This window comes from Marmota flaviventris, chromosome 5, assembly GCF_047511675.1.
Source record: "Marmota flaviventris isolate mMarFla1 chromosome 5, mMarFla1.hap1, whole genome shotgun sequence".
In the NCBI taxonomy this organism is placed as follows: domain Eukaryota; kingdom Metazoa; phylum Chordata; class Mammalia; order Rodentia; family Sciuridae; genus Marmota; species Marmota flaviventris.
In genome coordinates, this window is record NC_092502.1 from 100,497,138 (window position 1) to 100,511,408 (window position 14,271).

At 38.2% G+C, this 14,271-nt stretch overlaps 1 protein-coding gene across 8 annotated transcripts in view; it reads right to left on the reverse strand.

The window, feature by feature from the left end:
* Atg10 (autophagy related 10) overlaps positions 1 to 14,271 on the reverse strand; it is a 304,230-nt gene that overhangs the window by 274,281 nt on the left and 15,678 nt on the right. The gene's annotated exons all lie outside the window — the stretch shown is intronic.

Sequence of the window (14,271 nt, forward strand, 5' to 3'; positions counted from 1 at the left end):
TAGTAAGATTCCATTTCAAAAAAAAAAAAAAAATCAAATAGTAATAATAATAGTAATAAATAAAAAGTAAATGGGTAGGGCAAGTAAAGTAACTATTTAATACATGAATTCAATTGTTCACTCTCTAATTTGATTTTGTTTCTGATAGATATGCCCACTTGGATTTACATATGCCAGCAAAGTAAGACCTAATGAAAAACTAATCTTGTCAGATACAGGAAATATATTTCTAGTGTTTATTACTAATGTTATGCTGCAGGCTGGGCATTGTGGAGCACACCTGTAATCCCAGCAGCCTGGGAAACTGAGGCAAGAGTATCGCAAGTTCAAAGCCAGCCTCAGCCATTTAACAAGGCCCTAAGCAACTTAGTGAGACTCTGTCTCAAAATTAAAAATAAAAAGGACTGGGGACGTGTTTTAGTTATAAGATGCCTCTGTGTTCAATTCTCAATATCCACCCCTCAAATTTTTTTTTTACTCTACATAGCTGGGCAGGTAGCACAAATTTACGATCCTAGCAACTAAGGAGGCTGAGGCAGAAGGATCTCAAGTTTGAGGCCAACCTCAGAAATGTAACTAGACCCTGTTTAAAAAAAAAAAAAAAATAGGGATGATGTAGCCCAGTGGTAAGGTACCTCTGAATTTAATGCCCAGAATAAAAAAATAAATAAAAAAAAATTTAAAAAAAAAAAAAAAAAAAAAAAAAAAAATATATATATATATATATATATATATATATATATATATATTTTACTCTATATGAATTAGGGGAAAAGACTCTTCAATTACTGGTTCCTAAACTGTAGTAGAGGTAATCAAAACTCATGTATTGCTATGTATATTTCAAAATATAAACAAGTATAACTTGTCTTCTTAACTGAAGAGACAAGGAATTAATGGAGTAAAGAGGCTCTTTAATTATTAAGAATATCATACAAGCCAGGTGTGCTGGCTCATGCCTGTAATCCCAGTGGCTCAGGAGGCTGAGGCAAGAGGATCAAGAGTTCAAAGCCAGTCTCACCAGGTCCAACCCTTGACACACACACAAAAGAACCATACAAAAGCCAGGCATGATTGTGCACACTTGTAATCACAGCAACTCAGGAGGCTGAAACAGGAAGATCACAAGTTCAAGGCCAACCCCAGCAATTTATCAAGGACCTAAGCAACTTAACAAGACCCATCTCAAAATTTAAAAATAGTAGGCTGGGGCTGTAGCTTAGTGGCAGAGCGCTTGCCTAGCACATGTGAGACATTGGGTTTGATCCTCAGCACAACATAAAAATAAACAAATAAAATAAAGGCATGCTGACCATCTACAACTACAAAAAATAAAATAAAACAAATAAAAATAAAAAATTCAAAAATAATATGGACTGGAAATATGGCTCAATTATTAAGTGCCCCTGAATCCCAGGTAACAACAACAACAACAACAAAAGAATGAGAGAGAAAAATGATCCAGTAAAAAAAGTAAGATATTTTTGTTTTCAGAGTCCAAATGTTCTCTTTCTGTTTCTGCTATACTAAAGTGAGACAATGATGTTGAAAACCTATGAGAAATTATTTTATCAATAATCTTTGAAAGGCAGAATCGCAGAACTGAGCTCCCAAATTAAAAAATAAATACAAAACACAAGAAAAATTCTAGAAGGCAAAGCCATTTAGCAAGACCCTGTCTCAAAATAAAAATTAAATACAGACTGGGGATGTGGCTCAGTGGTTAAGCACCCCTGGGTTAAATCCCCAGTACCAAAGAGAAAATAAACTAAAGTAGAAAACTATCTGAAATTCTTGGCACCTCTCTCCAGAAAATGTTTGGAACTTTTTCATAATATGTTAGTCAGGTCTAACATCTTTGTGGCACTGGGGACTAACCCAGGGAGTGTTCTACCACTAAGCTACAGATTCAGCCCTTTTTAAATTATCATGATTATTATTTTTATTTTTTTGAGACAGGGTCTTACTAACTTGCCCAGGATGGCCTTGAACTTGTGATCCTCTGCCTCAGCTTCCCAAATAGCTGGGATTACAGGCGTGCACTACCACACCAACTAAAAATCTTAACAACTTTGAATGAAGATGCTAATAGACATATTTTATGATTCACCTTAATAAGCATCCATTAGCCACATGATTTAGGGTGACCCTAAAGAAAATATTAATGATTTATATATTTTCTCCTAACATTTTTCCTAATACATAAAAGTACCAAGTCTACAGACTGCAAAAGCTAAAGTAAGAGTGAATCTTGAACATTACTAAGAAAAAGAAAAAAGACTATTTAAGGGTAAAACTGATTATCTTATTATCCAAAATAAGTGGGAAAAGGCTTTAATCAAAGTGTGTTAACTTATTTTTTACTTCAAAACAATTTATAAAATCAGAGAGAAAAGAGGCTGGAGTTGTAGCTCAGCAGTAGAGATCTTGCCTCATATGTGTGAGTCACTAGGTTCAATTCCCAGCACCACATACAAACAAGCAAATAAATTAAAGGTCCATCAATAACTAAAAAAAAAAATTTTAAATATCAGAGAGAAAGGAACTCAGAATTGTATTGGGGTCCATAGCCTCTGAATCTGAAGCACTCCTTTTGTTCCACTACCCTTTTCCCCTTTCACTACAGTCCTCTCTAAACCCTGCTTCAGGATCTAATTTCTTCCTTCAATCTTGTTGTTCACCTTTCAGAAAATCATAAACATTTATGATCACTTGGTGATATTCCCCCTCCCACTTTGGTAGCAATGATAAAAATTTCTTTATTTTTCAAAATAGCTTTTCCTTCATTTCTGGGAATTTGGAAAAAGAGTAAAAGGAAATGAGTTTTAGAGTGGTAGTAGAGTTGGAAAGTTAGCAGAAAGCCACAATATAGACTCTTGAACACTCTGTTATGGAGTTTCTACATTCTGTGATAGAATAAATAGAACTCAGACTGAACACAAAGGGAAAAAAATCATGTAGAAAATGGGACTCCATCAAAGATATTTTGAAAGGTTAACCATGGCTACAATTTGTCCAGTGAATTGGAGAAGAGTTGGTAGGCTACTGAATGGTACAAATGAGGATGTATAGAGTCTTGAACTAGGGTAGAGACATCCTGGAGGCCCTGTCACTAATTCACACCAATAGAATGCAATAAAGTAGGGCTGGGTAAGAAACCACTCACACTATGCAAACACCTAATGCCAGAAGTCATAAACTGACTACCCACAGCTCATATAACATGCCTTACTGAGATGTCTGATTTGATCTTCACTAGGTTCGAAAAATATTTTCTAAATTAGCTGCCAACATTTAAAAATTCAGAGATTTCTCCTCCCAAATCTGAATTTTTACTGTTCTTGAACTATACATATTTCCATATATATATATATATATATATATATATATATATATATATTGTTTTTTTTTTTCCTCTGAACTTGAAGAACTCCCTTTTGCTCCAAGATTTGGTAACATTTTGGACCCACATTCCAACATGGCAATGCACAGAGCACAGGCAGTCTGGGTAGCCACAGACCTTAGCCCTGGGTCTCCATATTGTTTTGTCCCTGGCAGCTTGGCTCATTAACATTGCAACCTTGGTCTCCACAAACATTGAGTTTGCATTCCTAGCCCCAGGGCTATAGAAATTTCATCTGAAAAGTTTTGTTTAGTTTTGATACTATCCATGAGCTCACCCCCATGTGAAAGAGAATTATCTTTAATTAGAGGTGTAACTCTCACTCCAAAGGGCAGAGAATTTTCCTCATGCAGCAGTCAGTGTTAACAAATAAGAAACTAGACTTAGCCATAGCAATACTAAAGCAATAATAAATAATAAAAAATAATAATAATAAAATAAAAATAAGCCATAGACCAATAATAAAGACAAATTCTGAAAACCGGTTCTCCAGGCATTGGTTTAGAATTTCAGTTCAGAAACTTTTGACAGATATAATTTCCCTCATGAACATTCTCTCCAGCCCCCACCCCACCTCACCCACACACAGAAGTGTAGCTCCATACCTCACCTTCACCTTCACCATTCTGTTAGATCACTGAAATGGTAACAAATTTTTATCATCCTGACTCCAGCTTTAAAAAAGAAAAAACAAAAGAAAACCTGGTGATGCCCAGGTGCAGTTATTCATGCCTATAATTCCAGTGACTAAGGCAGGAAGATCACAAGTTCAAGGCCAGCCTCAGTAATTTAGTGAAACCCTGTCTCAAATTTTAAAAATTTAAAAAAAAAAAAAAGGCTGGGATTGTAGCTCAGTGGTGGAGTGCATGCCTAGCGTGTGCGAGGCACTGGGTTCAGTCCTCATCACCGGGTTCAATCCTCAGCACCGCATAAAAGCAAATAAATTTTAAAAAGGTATTGTGTCCTTCTACAACTAAAAAAAATTTTAAAAAGAAAGAAAGAACGGAAGGAAGGAAGGAAGGAAGCAAGGAAGCAGAGAGGGTGGGGATGTGGGTAAAGGTAGAGTGCTCCTGAATTCAATCTTCAGTACTACCCATCCCCAAAAGAAAACTGGTGAAAAGGGAAAGTTCCCAAGGTATAGCCACATAAATTATTACAGATCAAAAGGAATCAGAAACCTATACTTGATTTGGGGATGTAACTTACTGGTAGAGATTGTGCTTAGCATGGATGAGAACCTGGATTCAATCCCTAACCAAAAATAAAAAATAAAAAGAAATCATTTGATGGAATAAACCACCAACCTTCTATTTAATCATCATATATCAGAAGCATTAATATCAAAATCAAACTCAAGACAAAGAGATCTGTTATCACTATTAATAACTTTCTAGTGGATATATAAAAGAATTAAGAAAAATATAATAAACAAAGCAACAACAACAAAGAAAGACCTTTGATTTGCAAAAGATCTCATCCTACCTATAAGAATTGAGAGAAATGACTGAAAAACTACTAAAACTAGTAGGAAAATTCACTAAGGTGACTGGATACAAAATTAATACCAAAAAAAAGTATTCATTCTTTTATATATCAGCAATAATCACAGAAGGAAAATGAATGAAAAGCCAAGGGCTTGGGCTATAGCTCAGTGACAGAGCACTTGCCTAGCATGCAAGAGGCCTTTGGTTTGATTCCCAGCATTACAAATAAAACAAAAAAGATAAGTGAAAATTCAAACACAGTAATAAACAAAACTATTAAATACCTGGAATGAAATTACTAAAAGGAATGAACAAACAGGACACAATAGCACATGCCTGTAATCCCAGCAACTCAGGAGGCTGAGGCAGAAGGACTGTAAGTTCAAGGTCAGCCCCAACAACTTAGTAAGACCCTCTCCCAAATTAAAAAAAAAAAAAAGGAGAGGGAGCCTGGGAATGTAGTTTAGTGGTAAAATACCCCTGAGTTCAACCTCTAGTACCAAAAAAGAATAATAAAGTAAAAACTAGGTCACATTATACTGGACAGGGAGATTCCTTAAGGGCTTAAGGCCTGTCCTAACTAAGAGACTGACCTCTGAATGATCAATGAACAACTCTGTCAAAGCTTAGTGTAGGCATATAACCCAAAAGGATATCATGGCTTTTCCCCCCAGTGACACTCTGAACCTGATAAATTCCTGCATCTCCTTGGATCAGTTCCATATCATGAGAACCTGTTCAAAACTGTTCTCAAGTTTCTCTGAGTGCACAGATGAAACAGAACTAACCCACAGAGAACCAGGACTCATCACTTTTCCAGAGTCAGATAAATGTCAAGAAGAGAAAACTTTTCTAAGAAACAGATTTCTGGCAGCAGGGCATGGTGGAACATGCCTATAATCCCAGTGACTCAGGAGGCTGAAGCAGGAGGATCACAAAACCAAAGCCAGTCTCAGCAATTTACAGACCATGTCTCAAAAAATAAAATAAGGGGCCAAGGTTGTGGCTCAGTGATAGAGTGCTTCCCCAGCACCACATTAAAAAAAATTAAATACACAAATTAAATAAAATAAATAAGGGCTGGGTATGTGACTCAATGGTTAAGCAACCCTGAGTGTAATCCAAACAAACAAAAAAGAAGAAACTAAAGTTTTTGGCAGGGGCTAGGGATATAGCTCAGTGGTAGAAGGCTTGCCTCACATTTCTGAGCACTGGGTTTAATCCCCACCACTGCAAGGGAAGAAAAAAAAAATTACAGAAAAATTGACTCGTTGTATATGTGGAAATAAACACTTCAATGTTATATCTAAATAGAATTTTAAAAACTGTTTTGGAATGTGTTTACATTATTAAGATATCCCCAATTACTAGAGTCCCTAATATTTCAGAATTTGTGCCTATTTGACTACAGTTTGGTTTCAGGATTATTTTTTCACTCTCTGCACAATTGTTTTCTATGACAATTTATAATGTAAACAAAAAATGTAAAGCATGAGAGAAGAATCAGTCAGATAAGCATTCTTATCCATTAAATTAAAGCAGGTCACCTGAGGACTTTTCTAGATAATACTTCATTCACCCAATAATAATGAGTAAATATAGTTGAAATAATAAAATAGACATCTTTTTTAAAACATCCTTCAATCCAAGCCTTTTATTAAATCAACCCACCTGTTATACCTTAATTTTAATTACCAAGGTTTGGTTTTTTGTTTGTTTTGTTTTGAGAGAGAGAGAGAGAGAGAATTTTTTTTAATATTTATTTTTTAGTTTTTTGGCAGACACAACATCTTTGTTTGTATGTGGTGCTGAGGATGGAACCCGGGCCACACGCATGCCAGGCGAGCGTGCTACTGCTTGAGCCACATCCCCAGCCCAGGTTTGTTGTTTTTGTTGTTGTTGTTGTTGTTTGTTGTTCTTGTATGTGTTTTACTAAGGATTGAACTCAAGCAACAAGCTCAGCCAGCCCTCTCCCCACACACTTTTATTTATTTATTTATTTATTTTTAGACACTGTATCACTAAGTTGTCCAGGCTGGCCATGAGCTTACTTTTGTTTTTTTTTGGTACTAGGAATTGAACACAGGTATGCTTTACCATTTAGCTGTATCCCCAGTCCTTTTAATTTTTTATTTTAAGATAGGATCTTGCTAAGTGGCTTGGGGACTTGCAAAATTACTGAGGCTGGCCTTGAACTTGCAGTCCTCTTGCTTCAACCTCCAGAGTAACTGAGCTTTCAGAACATATACCATCCTGCCCTGCTACCTTGAATTTGCAATCCTTTTGATTGAGCCTGGGAGTAGCTTGAATTAAAGGCCAGCACCACCAGGCCTGGCCAATTACTAAGGTTTCATAAGCAAAAATAAGTAACCCTAAACTGAGGACCCAACATGGCGGCGGGCAGGGAGGCAGCACTTTCAGTACCTCCTCATTAACGGGATCAGAGAGATGCATTAATACGCTTAGATTCTACCTGCTGAGAATCTTCTAGCAAAATTCCGCTGTAAGGATACCTGCCAGGAATTAGTAAGTTTATTGGAGGTGACAGTTGCCCCAGATGAGTGAATCTCTGCCACGCGGCGCAGAGGTCCAGTCCTGCCGGCCACCGCCGAACGGCCGCCGCCTGCCCGGCTCTGCGAAAGGCTCCCGCCCGCCCAGCTCAGCGAACGGCCCCGCCCGCCTGGCGCAGTGAATGCCCCCGCTGAGTGGCTCAGAGAACGGACCCCGCCCGCGCGGCTCAGCGAATGGCCTCCGAGGCGCGGCCCAGCAGGTGCCGCGAAGGGACTCTAACCAAGCCTTTATGAAATAGCAAACCAGGAACTAAAACAAGAGAGTGGGTCAGATCAGAGACAAGCCAGTCCCACCCCTCCCTTCAGACACTCCGGCAAGGAGCCTGGGGCCCGCCATAGCAGAGAGGTGACGTCACCAGAGTTCGGCCCACGAGATTCCTTCCCAGCGGAATCCACTTTAGCAGGTGTGTGACTCCCAACCCCACCAGATACAAACAACCGGGAAACTTCAAAAATCTCTCCGTGGACATGACTGTAAGGGCCAAGGGACTCCCGACCCCCAACTCCCCCTACCGCCAGTGGCGTGGGTGTGACTGTAGGGGCGGAGGGAAGCAGAGAAGACTCCCCACCCCCAACTCCCCCAACCGACAACGAAGAGGGCGTGACGGTAGGGGCGGAGGGAAACATAGGGCACTCCTGACCCCCAACTCCTCCTACCGCCAGCGGAGTGGTCGTGACTATAGGGGCCGAGGGAAGCAGAGGGGATTCTCGATCCCCAACTCCCCTTACCACCAGTGGCGACACCCAAGGTCTTAGCAGCCAGTTTCCGAGGGCGTGCCCACCAAAGGGGTCCGGAAAAATTAAACTGTTGGCTCCTAGATCAAAGCTCCACAGCACTGGGGCTTAGATGAATGACAGAGAGAGTGCTCAGTCGTTCGGGAAATAGGGCACGTGGTGGGGCTGAAAGTGTAACCAGATCCTTGGGGAACCACCTCCGGTGAGCAGGACCTGGCTGGCTGGCAGGAGGAAGCGGGGGAGGGGCCGGAGAAGTGAAACGGCTCTGGACTAACAGGATTGAGAGACTCCCAGGAGCCGCCTTACAGGGATTGCTGTCGACACATAGAGGGCAGAAGCTCAGCTCGGAGGGCACAGCTCCGCCTACTGGAAGAGAAGAAAATGGATCTCTAAGACCTAATTTTATTTCTTATTTTATTTTATTTTTTCTCTCCCCTTTTCCTTCTTTCTTTCTTTCCCTTTTCAAGTTTTATTGTTCTTTCCATTCTCCTCTATTCTATCTATCTCCCTCTCCTTCTTTCTTTTTAAGAACACCTTCCTTCCCCTACCCCCCAACTTTCATCCCAAGCATTACGTCTTCCATTACGTGTAATTGTCTAAATGCAAATAGGTGAATGTTTCGAGGCTGTCTATAGGGCTCCTAAATACCTAGCTACTACCAACACCCTGATCCAATCGACTGTTAGTATCCACCTTCAGTAGAGCAATCTTCTAAAGAAGCCAAGACATACTAACATACCTTCATAGCACCTAACCTAAACATAAAGTCCTAAGAACAAACAACAAATCACTATATGCATACAGAATCCAGAAGCCTTTTATAAATTGAATGAATCAGCTTTAAAGTACAATAAAGCCCAACATCTCTAGGCATAGTCTCCCACCACAAAGGAGACACAACAGAGATATACAAAGCCAAAACAAATTTATAGGAGAAAGCAAAAACACAGCAGTCAAACAGAGCTCGAAAGTAACGTGAACAACATGAAAAAACAAGGGAAAAAAGGAGTACAAACAATGCAGGACAACTTAAATCTACAGGAGGACCTAGAGGCATCAGAAAAATGGACAGAGAAAGAACTCAAGGCATACCTAACTCAGATGGAACGGAATATTAGAGAAGACATGAGACAGCAAGTCCAAGCATTGAAAGTATATTTTGAAAATGAAATAAATAAACAAATCCAAATGGCAAAGAACGAGCTCTACCAGGAGATAGAGATTTTTTAAAAAAATCAGACAGTAATCCTAGAAATGCAGGAAACCATAAACCAAATTAAAAACTCAAACGAGAATATCACAAATAGACTAGATCAAGTAGAAGTCAGAACATCAGATAATGAAGACAAAGTTTATCAACTTGAAAAGAATATAGTCAACACAGAAAGGATGCTTAAAATTCACGAGCAATCTATCCAAGAGATATGGGATGTCATAAAAAAACCAAACTTGAGAGTCACTGGGATAGAAGAAGGTATAGATGTCCAAACCAAAGGAATGGACAACCTATTAAATGAAATAATCCTAGAAAACTTCCCAGATATGAAAGATGGAATAAATTGCCAAATCCTGGAAGATTACAGGACCCCAAACATTCAAAACCGTAACAGACCAACTCCAAGACACATAATTATGAAGATATCCAACATACAGAACAAGGAGAGAATATTAAAAGCTACGAGAGAAAGGAGGCAGATTACATTCAGGGGTAATGGCTGATTTTTCATCACAGACTTGGAAAGCGAGAAGATCCTGGAACAACGTATTTCAAACACTAAAAAATAATGGATTCCAACCAAGAATACTGTATCCAGCAAAATTAAGCTTCAGATTTGACAATGAAATTAAAATATTTCATGATAAACAAAAGCTAAAAGAATTTGCAGCCAGAAAACCAGCAATGCAAAGCATTTTGAGCAAAATACTACAAGAAGAGGAATTGAAAAATAGCACCCAAAACTAACAGTGGGAGGTATCTCAGTAAAGGGGGAGAAAAATAACCAAAGAGGAAAAACTAGCCAAACTAAAATAAATAAATAAATAAATATGATTGGAAGTACAAATCATATTTCAATTGTAACCTTAAATGTTAATGGCTTAAATTCACCAATCAAGAGACATAGGCTAGTAACCTGGATTAAAAAAATAAATCCAACAATATGCTGCCTTCAGGAGACTCATATGATAGGAAAAGACATACACAGGCTGAAGGTGAAAGGTTGGGAAAAATCATACCACTCATATGGCCCTCGGAAGCAAGCAGGAGTGGCCATACTCATATCGAATAAAATCAATTTCAAACCTAAGTTAATCAAAAGGGATAACGAAGGACACTATATACTGTTAAAAAGAACCATCCACCAACAAGACATAACAATTATCAATTTGTATGCACCAAACAATGGTGCGGCAACGTTCATAAAACAAACTCTCTTCAAGTTCAAGAGTCAAATAGACCACAACACAATAATTATGGGTGACTTCAACACACCGCTCTCGCCATTAGACAGATCCTCCAGACAAAAGCTGAATAAAGAAACTATAGAACTCAATAACACAATCAATAACCTAGACTTAACCGACATATATAGAATATCAACCATCATCAAGTGGATACATGTTCTTCTCAGCAGCACATGGATCTTACTCAAAGATAGATCATATATTATGCCATAGGGCAACTCTTAGTAAATATTAAGGTGTGGAGATAATACCATGCACCATATCTGATCATAATGGAATGAAACTGGAAATCAATGATAAAAGAAGGAAGGAAAAATCCTGCATCACCTGGAAAATAAACAATATGTTACTGAATGATCAATGGGTTATAGAAGACATAAAGGAGGAAATCAAAAAATTCTTAGAGATAAGCGACAATACAGACACAACATACCGGAATCTATGGGACACAATGAAAGCAGTTTTAAGAGAGAAATTCATTTCCTGGAGTTCATTCCTCAAAAAAAGAAAAAAACCAACAAATAAATGAACTCACTCTACATCTCAAAACCCTAGAAAAGGAAGAGCAAAACAACAGCAAATGTAGCAGAAGACAAGAAATAATTAAAATCAGAGCGGAAATCAATGAAATTGAAACAAAAAAAACCATTGAAAAAATTGATAAAACTAAAAGTTGGTTCTTTGAAAAAATAAATAAGATCGACAGACCCTTAGCCATGCTAACGAAGAGAAGAAGAGAGAGAACTCAAATTACTAACATACGGGATGAAAAAGGCAATATCACAACAGACTACAGAAATACAGAAGATAATTAGAAAGTATTTTGAAACCCTATATTCCAATAAAATAGAAAATAGTGAAGATATCGATAAATTTCTTAAGTCATATGATCTGCCCAGATTGAGTCAGGAAGACACACACAATTTAAACAGACCAATAACAAAGGAAGAAATAGAAGAAGCCATCAAAAGACTACCAACCAAGAAAAGCCCTGGACCGGATGGGTATACAGCGGAGTTTTATAAAACCTTCAAAGAAGAATTAATACCAATACTTTTCAAGCTATTTCAAGAAATAGAAAAAGAAGGAGTTCTTCCAAATTCATTCTATGAGGCCAATATCACCCTGATACCTAAACCAGACAAAGACACTTCAAAGAAAGAAAACTACAGACCAATAACTCTAATGAACTTACATGCAAAAATTCTCAATAAAATCCTGGCGAATTGAATACAAAAGCATATCAAAAAAATTGTGCACCATGATCAAGTAGGATTCATCCCTGGGATGCAAGGCTGGTTCAATATACGGAAATCAATAAATGTTATTCACCACATCAATAGACTTAAAGATAAGAACCATATGATCATCTCGATAGATGCAGAAAAAGCATTCAACAAAGTACAGCATCCCTTTATGTTCAAAACACTAGAAAAACTAGGGATAACAGGAACTTACCTCAACATTGTAAAAGCTATATATGCTAAGCCTCAGGCTAGCATCATTCTAAATGGAGAAAAACTGAAGGCATTCCCTCTAAAATCTGGAACAAGACAGGGATGCCCTCTCTCACCACTTCTGTTCAACGTAGTTCTCGAAACACTGGCCAGAGAAATTAGACAGACAAAAGAAATTAAATGCATAAAAATAGGAAAAGAAGAACTTAAATTATCACTATTTGCAGATGATATGATAATATATCTAACAGACCCAAAAGGGTCTACAAAGAAACTGCTAGAGTTAATAAATGAATTCAGCAAAGTGGCAGGATATAAAATCAACACGCATAAATCAAAGGCATTCCTGTATATCAGCAACAAAACTTCTGAAATGGAAATGAGGAAAACCACTCCATTCACAATATCCTCAAAAAAAATAAAATACTTGGGAATCAACCTAACAAAAAAGGTGAAAGATTTATACAATGAAAACTACAGAACCCTAAAGACAGAGATAGAAGAAGATCTTAGAAGATGGAAAAATGTACCCTGTTCATGGATAGGCAGAACTAACATCATCAAAATGGCGATATTACCCAAAGTTCTCTACAGGTTTAATGCAATGCCAATCAAAATCCCAAAGGCATTTCTTGTAGAAATAGATAAAGCAATCATGAAATTCATATGGAAAAACAAAAGACCCAGAATAGCAAAAGCAATTCTAAGCAGGAAGTGTGAATCTGGTGGTATAGTGATACCAGATTTCAAACTGTACTACAGAGCAATAGTAATAAAAACAGCATGGTACTGGTACCAAAACAGGCGGGTGGACCAATGGTACAGAATAGAGGACACAGAGACCAATCCACAAAATTACAACTTTCTTGTATTTGATAAAGGGGCTAAAAGCATGCAATGGAGGAAGGATAGCATCTTCAACAAATGGTGCTGGGAAAACTGGAAATCCATATGCAACAAAATGAAGATGAACCCCTTTCTCTCGCCATGCACAAAAGTTAACTCAAAATGGATCAAAGAGCTTGATATCAAATCAGAGACTCTGCGCCTGATAGAAGAAAAAGTTGGCTCCGATCTACATATTGTGGGGTCGGGCTCCAAATTCCTTAATAGGACGCCCATAGCCCAAGAGTTAATGACAAGAATATACAAATGGGACTTACTTAAACTAAAAAGTTTTTTCTCAGCAAGAGAAACAATAAGAGAAGTAAATAGGGAGCCAGCATCCGGGGAACAAATCTTTACTCCTCACACTTCAGATAGAGCCCTAATTTCCAGAATATACAAAGAACTCAAAAAATTAAAAAATAAGATAACAAATAACCCAATCAACAAATGGGCCAAGGACCTGAACAGACACTTCTCAGAGGACATACAATCAATCAATAAGTACATGAAAAAATGCTCACCATCTCTAGCAGTCAGAGAAATGCAAATCAAAACCACCCTAAGATACCATCTCACTCCAGTAAGATTGGCAGCCATTATGAAGTCAAACAACAATAAGTGCTGGCGAGGATGTGGGGAAAAGGGTACACTTGTACATTGCTGGTGGGACTGCAAAGTGGTGTGGCCAATATGGAAAGCAGTATGGAGATTCCTGGGAAAGCTGGGAATGGAACCACCATTTGACCCAGCTATCGCCCTTCTCGGACTATTCCCTGAGGACCTTAAAAGAGCGTACTATAGGGATACTGCCACATCAATGATCATAGCAGCACAATTCACAATAGCTAGACTGTGGAACCAACCTAGATGCCCTTCAATAGATGAATGGATTTAAAAAATGTGGCATTTATACACAATGGAGTATTACGCAGCACTAAAAAATGACAAAATCATGGAATTTGCAGGGAAATGGATGGCATTAGAGCAGATTATGCTAAGTGAAGCTAGCCAATCCTTAAAAAACAAATGCCAAATGTCTTCTTTGATATAAGGAGAGCAACTAAGAACAGAACAGGTAGGAAGAGCATGAGGAAAAGATCAACATTAAACAGAGACGAGTGGTGGGAGGGAAAGGGAGAGAGAAGGGAAATTGTATGGAAATGGAAGGAGACCCTCATTGTTACACAAAATTACATATAAGAGTTTGTGAGGGGAAAGGGGAAAAAAAAAAAAACAAGGGAGAGAATTGAATAACAGGAGATGGGGTAGAG